This window comes from Oryx dammah, unplaced genomic scaffold, assembly GCF_014754425.2.
Source record: "Oryx dammah isolate SB20612 unplaced genomic scaffold, SCBI_Odam_1.1 HiC_scaffold_3, whole genome shotgun sequence".
NCBI lineage: Eukaryota > Metazoa > Chordata > Mammalia > Artiodactyla > Bovidae > Oryx > Oryx dammah.
Window position 1 is genome coordinate 49,578,743 of NW_024070187.1, and position 8,572 is coordinate 49,587,314.

The following is an 8,572-nucleotide window of genomic DNA, read 5'->3' on the forward strand; positions in this document are numbered from 1 at the left end:
TGACGAAGAAAATTGCTCCATAAAATACTTGGTAATGTAAATGTGAGAATGAAAGTTATATATATGGTGGTTTATTAAATTTATGGCTTGTAGGAACATGACTGTCTCTATAAAGGAATCTAATAGACACATTGGGGAATATTCTAGTAATGCCTTGTAAAAAAGGGATGGTGTTATAATTTGAAGTCTCAAAAGAATGAACCACTATAAAGGTTTGCCTGCAGCATTTGTGATCATACATGGCCTGACTTTGTAAATCTAAATTTGATGCAGGAAAATTTAGAATACATAGTATCTTATTGCTCTTACACAGAATATCCCTTTCCATGTACCTATCTACTCTTGATGTATTTCCTTACCTGTTTGTTTTACTGACAAGAAATGGAAAGGTCCTTTAAGAGTAGGAAGTTTAATTGAGTTCCTGTTAGAGGAAAATCAGATCAGGGTTGATAAGCACATGCCTAGAGTTTGAGGCCAGTGTTTACCCAGAATGAAGAATTCCGGTGTGCAGGCCAGAGGGACTCAGGATCATAACCAGTTCTCTGAATCTGCATTTAGCATATTAAAATATGTTCAAACTCTTTCTTCATCTCCCAGGAGTTAAACCTAGTAGTTTTGGTCCATATTTTAAAAAGGAGATATTTCTTTTGTCTTGAACTTTCAGAAAACTTTTATCATCGTACTTTCTGAACTGCTTTTGACTGAAACTCTATTGAGAAATTCAGTGTATTTTGTCAGTAAAACTTTAACTTAAAAAATGGTGATTTCACTTTCTTCTTATAATGAACTTCTATTAATTGACTGAATATTTTAAAGACTTGAGAAATTTAAGCACACAATATAAAAATTTTAAAGATTTTATTTCTATAAATGGAAAAGCATGTGACATATTTTGTGCATCATGTACATCTAGAGAGGTTATACTAAGACAAAGATTTCAAAGATTTGGTTTCTTTTTACACAATACTCTTAAAATAAACTTAGCCAGGAAATGTATCACTTAATTGAAAGATAAAAGAGCATATATGTGGCAGGGAAGAGAAAGAACAGGTTCTTCTCATACATTATCAGATCCATATGCTGTTTATTAAATTGAATGCTGTGCAACTAATTCAGACAGCTGACTCAAATAAGAAGATATCAGCAACTTTGTGGAAACGTGAAAACGTGTGCACACGCACCGTTCTAAGGCAGTTTTATCAGCTGTCAGATTTCTCAAGAAGATACCATATTTTATAGGCTTGAAATAAAACATTGTGAATTAATACATCCATAATGAAATAATATATATGCTTCAAGGGAAGAGCATTGCCCAGAGTTGACATTTAAGTTCATGTAATCTAAATGATAGTATTGAAAAAGGGTGTTCTCATGTATTCACTGAATTCCAGCTTAGAACATGCTGCTTACTTCTCAGTTTGTACACAGGTATGCTGAGAAGAAAATAATACACAAAAAAAGTTTTACGAAGCATCTGAGATGTTTTGTAGTGAAAGAACAACTTGTTTTTTAAAAATAAATTAAAATACATTAACTGCACAGTAGGCAAAGTATTCCAAGTGAAGGATAGGGTGAACAGACTGTTTTCCTTTCCTTGCATTCCACAGATCTATGAATAATCATTCCTTGAGGTTTAAAATTATAAATAACAGTACAGAATGGAGTTATTTCAACTTTACAAAGGAAATCATCCATTTTGTTTTCACTTTCATTTAGTTAAACTCAAAATGACTTAGCATAGCTTCTGCTAAACTTATTCAAGACTGAAGCAGTCCTGATCAAGAAAAAAAAAGTTTCTCAATTGTGAGTAGGTAAGACATGACTGAAGCGACTTAGCAGCAGCAGCAGAAACTACATTTATATGGCTAAATTCATACAGAATTGACAACTGTTGTTTGACTTGACAAAGTTAGAATATAGTAGTTGATACCAAGAGAGGGGAGGTAGTGAAAAAAAATGTAAAGAAAAGAGAAATTTCAATGAAGAAACTTTACGCAAATAGTGCCATAGGGGAGAATGGTTGAATAGGGATATTTTATTCCAAAGTTATCACCATAAGTTGATTATGCTTACGTCCTGCCTTCACATGCATGCACATAAGACCTGAAAATGAAGGTAAAAATTTATCATGTATATTTAATTTCAGCCATTAGTACAGTCATTTGTAAGTCCTGAATGATGAGTGCTACATGGAGTTAGACACCTATCTTTTTGGACATAGAGCTTTACTATCCATATTTGCAAAGTCAGAATGTGAAAGTTATAAACTGAAGAGCTTGGTCTCATTTTTACAGAATATGTTTTTTAGAGCAAAATTCTTCTGAAAATAATTTTTAGACTTATTTGTATGTGCATTGAGTGGAATAAAATGTTGTATTTACTTATTTATAAAATATCCTACCTACTTGCTTCCGGAGGATTGAGATAATGTTTTTATGTTCTTTTTTATCTAGACTACTAAGGCAGTGCCTGACATAGACTAGATGCTCAGTAAATATTTGCTGAATTAATTAAAGAATAAATTAACATTCTCTGTGTCCAAGGTCCAACCATAATTACCATTATTACCTTGGTTTAATGCTTTATTTTCTTTGCTTTCTCTTCTGATAAGTTAGGCTGGGTTTAATTGTGGTAGTGAAGAAATCAGACAAAATGATGGGTTGATGTAAAACATACTTTGTGAAAAAAAAAAAAAGAATAGTCTAGTCCTAAACTCTTTGTGTGTATGCTTAGTCACTCAGTCGTGTCTGACTCTTTGAGGTCCCATAGACTGCAGCCCACCAAGTTCCTCTGTACTTGGGGATTCTCCAGGCAAGAATACTGGAGTAGGTTGCCATGCCCTTCTCCAGGGGATCTTCCCAACCCAGGGATCGAACCCAGGTCTCCCACATAGCAGGCAGATTCTTTACAAATTGAGCTACCAGAGAAATCCAAAATCTTTATAGGTTATTGCAAACATTCTCATCTAAAACTCACTTTTTTCTTACCTGTCACTGGCCTATTACTACAGCCAGTGCCTGTACAATGAACCAGGATATTTATTGTGTTTTATAAAATTCTAAACCTGGACCTTGATGAAGAGTTTATTTTATATTTTAAAGCTGTGCTTCTCTACTAAGTATATTTTTTTCTTCTGTGCCATAATTGTCAGAACTAAGGTGCATTGGCAGAAAATATTTTGTTGTTGGGAAATAGTTTTTAACATTCTATCAATGAAGTCTTGAAGATCAAAGATAGCATCTGGATGGTACAAACCAGCATGGGGAAAAGTCATAACGTTATGTATGTACCACACTCTTAATAAAAGTGTTTTCTAGATAAGTTGAAATCAATTCACAGATTTTATGAGTTTCCTAATTTTCAGTTCCAAGTTGAGAACATCACAGTTGTGAGTTCAGATTCTTAATACATTATTCATATGGCTTAAAATATACTTTTATTTATATATTCACTCATTCATTCATTGCTAAGATTAATTGAAATCTGATTTCATAGAGACATGGAAGATTCAGGTCAACTAAACCTCTGTAAGCAGCAAAGTGGTTGGTTAAATTTGTCTTAAGTTTTTTATCATCCATTTTATTTTTTACATGTACATTCTGTATTTATGATGATACTGGAGTAATTCATTTTTCTAAAACCCGAGTTTGTTCATTTGTTTGTAATTCTGGGAAAGGATAGGAGGGCACCAAGTGGAAATCGAGATTTTCTATGGGTTTGCTAAGGCCTGTATGAGAAGTGATTCTCATTGGAGTTTCCAAGGTAGTTCATTTTATATTACTGTGTTTCTGGGTTTTTTTTAAGTTACTCATAGTGATAGTGATAGTGAAGTTGCTCAGTCGTGTCTGACTCTTGGCAACCCCATGAACTGTAGCCTACTACGCTCCTTCGTCCTTGGGATTTTCCAGGCAAGAGTACTGGAGTGGATTGCCATTTCCTTCTCCAGAGGATCTTCCTGACCCAGGGATCAAACCCAGGTCTCCCGCACTGTAGGCAGACGCTTTACCATCTGAGCCACCAGGGAAGTCCCTCATACCCACCTTTAACCTCCACACCAGCTCTTCTTTTCTGCTGTCCTTTTCACTCTTGTTTATAACTTCCATTCTCCCCCCTACATCTCATAGTGTTTTATGCTCTCAGCATGATAACCAATTCACTGTCTTTAAATATGCAACAAAACACATTATATTACTGAGTTCCATTTAACTGCCACACGTGAAAATATTTTACATTTTTCATCTCAGTTCTCATGACATTCTTAATCTGTAGGTTCACAAGACAGCAAAGAGGCTCACAGACCTTAGGTGATTTACTCAAAGCCATACAGCTGAAATAGCTGAGATGGAGTCTGAGGAAACTTTGTCAAAAAAACAAACAAAAAAATCCATGTTCTTTCTATTACAACATGCTCTATTTAGCCATGCCCTTCTTTCACTAGAATGGTCTTAACCTCTTTCACCAATGTTTCCATCCAGCCAGTCAAGTCTTTCTTTAAAGTTGACTTCAAGTATCATCTCTTCTGTGGAGCCCATCCTGACCCTATCCAGCTTTGCTCTTTTCCTATCACAATCTATATTAGAACATATCATAATGTCACTCTTCTAGCTTATTTTTGGTTTTATAAAGTATGATAATTGTTTTTCATAAAAAATATTTTATTTGGAAAAGAAATGACTTTATTATGATTATTTTCAAATGCATTTACAATTAATTTTTAAAATGTCAATTTTATTTTTGAAGATACTGACTACCAGTGATGTATCTCTCATAAAAACAAAAGCACTTTTGGGTCATTTCAGTTTTTAAGAGGCTAGAGGAGTCCTGAAATCCAAATGTTTAAGTCCTACTGATTAAAGCAGTGTCTAGCACAGATTGAACACTCTTTAAATATTTGATGAACAAACCTAAATAATCAAATTGATATGACAACTTTTAGTTGCAGAGACTAAAAATGTTGTATGTGAGAATTTAAGATTTCCATAGTTTTATAAATTTACTCAAACAATTCTATGTCAAGAAAAAAAAGTGAAATCCTTATTAAACTACATTTTGTAGGGAAAACTATATTTAGAATATTAATTATATTGTGTGAATCATTGAACATTATTGATATATTAGATACTAGGGTAGCTGATTTGTTAGTTTGTATCAAGGACACAGTGGGTTATGCTATTGTAGCTATAAACCGAGAACTTTTAGCAGATTGGTAAAACATTAGGAATTTGAAAATAATAAAGTGGAATATTATAGATTTGCTAGAAGATTTATAAAATGTTTTCAGTGCAACAAAATATTGAACTTTTAGTGAAATTGTCAGAAAAATAGATTACAGGTACAGATTTGTATGGCAATATTCTAATTGTCATCATGAAAATTTGTTAGGATGTAATGTGTAGTGATTAATTTATCTCATTAAATAAAAATAATGAACATTTTCAGTTAAAGAGAAAAAAAATACAAAAAAATAATGTTTTTATTGAGTTAAGAAATTTTAAAAATATACCAGGGTACCAGCTTACTCCACCCTGCAGGAGCTAGCAACAACAACCAAGCTGACTTCAAGCTCCAGCCTTGCCTAGAAATACCATTTTTGTTAGTTGCTAAGTCATGTCCTACTCTTTTACAACTCCATGGATTGTAGCCTGCCAGGCTCCTCTGTCCATGGGATTCCCCAGAAAAGAATACTGGAGTGGGTTGCCATTTCCTTCTTCAGGGTATCTTCTGGACCTAGCGATCAAACCCACATCTCCTGTGTTACTGACAGATTCTTTACCACTGAGCCTCGGGGAAGCCCAGACACACGCAGCATTAAGATGAATAAAATTTCCTTTTGATAACTATCCAGCCACTCTTAGCAAGAAGGAGAATGAGAGAAAGTTGAACTGTTCATTGTAATATGGTAGACTGTTCCTGTTCAGGCTGTAGTTCATGGGGTCTCAAAGAATCAGACAGGATTGGGGTTGACTTGGCACACATGAATATGAGACTCAGGGAAATTTTTAGGGTCAGAACCAGAGCTAAAATATCAATTTTCTAACTCTTAGAGAAAATGTATTTTTAAGATAGACCTCACAAATAGGATAAGGATAACAGTACTGTTACCAAGAATGTGTTATGCCCTAGAAGAAGATTTAAAGTCATCAAGCAGACAATAGCAGTCTCATTGCCTAATTTTATATGTGGTTTGATGTGTCTCTTCTACTTATCAAGGTGCGTTGGTTCCCAACCATATCATATGGTCCCACCACATAATCTGTCTGGTTTGACTGACTTCTAACTTGCCAGCACTAAATAAGCTTCTTCTCACCACGTTGCCTTAGGCTGTGTCAGTCTCCTTTTCCACAAACTGTTTCTTTCTTTTATCCTTTTTCCATATCTGACACAGTCTTGCAGAAGTAGCTCTGTGTCTCATTTCTCAAAGTTCACCCTTTTGTTTCTTTGCTTTTAGCTTCCAAACACTAAGAAATTTGACTTTATTTTTGTTCCCCATGTAATTATTATATTTTGGGGGGGATGTGAAGCAAGTCTTGTGCCTTTTTCTTGGGCCCTACAGCTTGACGTTGTGTTCTCTGTGTCAATATGTTAGTATCCGTATTTCTGCTTTTACCATACATTTTTGTAAGAACAGAACCACAGAGGGATGAACCATAACATTCTCTATGATATTCTCATTTTATGTACATGACCGAATTCCTGTCCTTCTGGAAAATCAATCTCTTTACAAATTCTTGATTGCCAATTCTACTCAGTAAAATCACAAATCATTTTTCTATCTACTTTTTATTTTCATGCATCATATTGTACATTTTCCCTTTTCTAGCCAGGTAAAATTCTAGCTCATAAGATTGCCTATAAGCATATTCCTAACAAATACCCTGTTAGTACCAGGGGTGATTTTATTATCCTGGCTCCTACCTCTTAAATAGGAAAAAAATAGCTTTCATTTTTATTTCCCTTAATCCAGGAAGCTCTCTTCTCCACTCTATGAATTTATGACTCAAAAATTTCTGTTAAATCTTTTTTATTACCATTCTAAGTTGTTTTAGTTATTTATAAACTCAGATATTTATAAAATCATTTTATATTACCTGTTACATCTTGATAAGTTCTACTGTGAGCATTCATCTATGTTTTTTGTGTGTATATTTATTTTCCAAAGTTTCTCATAAGTACACCTTTGGTTATTTTTTTATCTTTCACAGTGTGGTGAAAATTTCCAAACATATTACCTCATGATAATCTACCCTTCCTAAGATCAAAGGAAGAACTTACTGTATATAAAATCCTTATGGTATTAGGGATTCATGTACAAAAACTGCTGTGTTTCATGCTAGACTCAAGTTTTTTGTCATAAATTAAGAACATGTGGGCCCCTTTTATTTTCTGGCTTGGAAGATTCACACACTTCATTCTTCCAAAGATAAAATGCTAATCCCCAAATAATCAATCAGGAACATTTAAATGTAGGAATAATTAATTATAACTTTGTTACTTTGATATTACTAGAATATGTGGCTTTTAATTTTGGAGGGAGCTTAAATTTTAAACTATGTGTGATGGCAATTAACATTTTTAAAATTAAATACAAAATTAAAAAAAAAAGCAAAGCTATAAAAATTATGTTCAATCATAACAAATAAAATTTAAGTTTACTACTTTGAGTTTATTTTAATTCAACAGGCTTAGATAGTGCATGTTCCTTCAGAATTCTTTGATGCTAATCTATCTGATAACCAATTAGTTTCCAAATTTCTCAGTTCAAAAGCTGACTAATACTATTACCTAAGTATTAGATAGATATGTTATCTTAAACAGAGATGATGCCTAATAGTAAGCAGTGTGTCAAAGACCAAAAAAGTTGAGAAACTGGAAAGTTTTGAGACATCCTGTTTAAATAGGATTAAGGCAAGACCAAAAGGATTATCATGCTCCAAACCTCAAAGATCTTTGTGATAGCTGCTTTCCTAAACATTTAGATTAATGGTCAGAATCACATTCAGAACATGTCCCAGACCTTCTGTAGATATTACACTAAGATATTACACTATGTATGGGTGGGAAGGGTCAAAAACCATTTTTTTTTCACCCCAAAATTAATTCTCTCCTATCTTTTAAGTTACAATGCTTAAGGCTTTAAAAAAAAAACAGTTTAGGTTCACAAAAACACTGAGAGGATGATACAGAAATTTCCCATATACTCCCTGCCCTCTACACATGCATAAACATCTCCAGTACTAAAAATCCCAAGTGGATAACCTCTTCTTTTCTTAAAAAATATACATATTTTTAATAAGCTTATCTCCAGGGTGTATAAAAGCTTCCTTAAATCATACAAAATGTCATTTTTCATATGAAGTTTGTATTTCAATATAAACATACAAAGGCAAAGATTTCTCTGAAAACAAATATCAAGAGCAAAATATGTAGCAGTATGTCTTTTTCAGGTGGTATTGCCTTTTATATTGATTCACTAAACCAGTTGATCACTACTAAAATTCAAAGAGTTCAGTATTATCAACAATGTTTTATGAAACTTTTTCATTGTACTTCTTTTCATATAAAAAAATTACGT

At 33.3% G+C, this 8,572-nt stretch overlaps 1 protein-coding gene across 4 annotated transcripts in view; it reads left to right on the top strand.

The window, feature by feature from the left end:
• The window catches only part of PCDH7 (protocadherin 7), a 469,509-nt gene that overhangs the window by 244,355 nt on the left and 216,582 nt on the right, over nt 1–8,572 (top strand). The gene's annotated exons all lie outside the window — the stretch shown is intronic.